This window comes from Penaeus monodon, chromosome 27 (genome assembly GCF_015228065.2).
Source record: "Penaeus monodon isolate SGIC_2016 chromosome 27, NSTDA_Pmon_1, whole genome shotgun sequence".
In the NCBI taxonomy this organism is placed as follows: Eukaryota; Metazoa; Arthropoda; class Malacostraca; order Decapoda; family Penaeidae; genus Penaeus; species Penaeus monodon.
Window position 1 is genome coordinate 24263131 of NC_051412.1, and position 255 is coordinate 24263385.

General features: G+C 32.9%; 1 protein-coding gene across 1 annotated transcript in view; it reads right to left on the bottom strand.

The window, feature by feature from the left end:
• Positions 1–255, bottom strand: part of LOC119590702 (glycosyltransferase 8 domain-containing protein 1-like) — a 5793-nt gene that overhangs the window by 3502 nt on the left and 2036 nt on the right. The window lies entirely within an intron of this gene.

The following is a 255-nucleotide window of genomic DNA, read 5'->3' on the forward strand; positions in this document are numbered from 1 at the left end:
TTGGTGGCATTGGCATAATACAAATAATCAACCTCTAATTACTAGTAGACACAATTCAAATTCAGCAAAATCTATGCAACTATAATATTCAACCTCTAATTGTCAATACCCTTTTAACTTATACCTACAGTATTTTCTTCAAACAGGCAGTAAGGCCCACACTGAGTAACAATTTTCATTTCCTTGACACCTGACATACCCCTAAAAAACATGAATTTATTATCACTAATTACTAGCCTTCTGGACTTTAAAGTG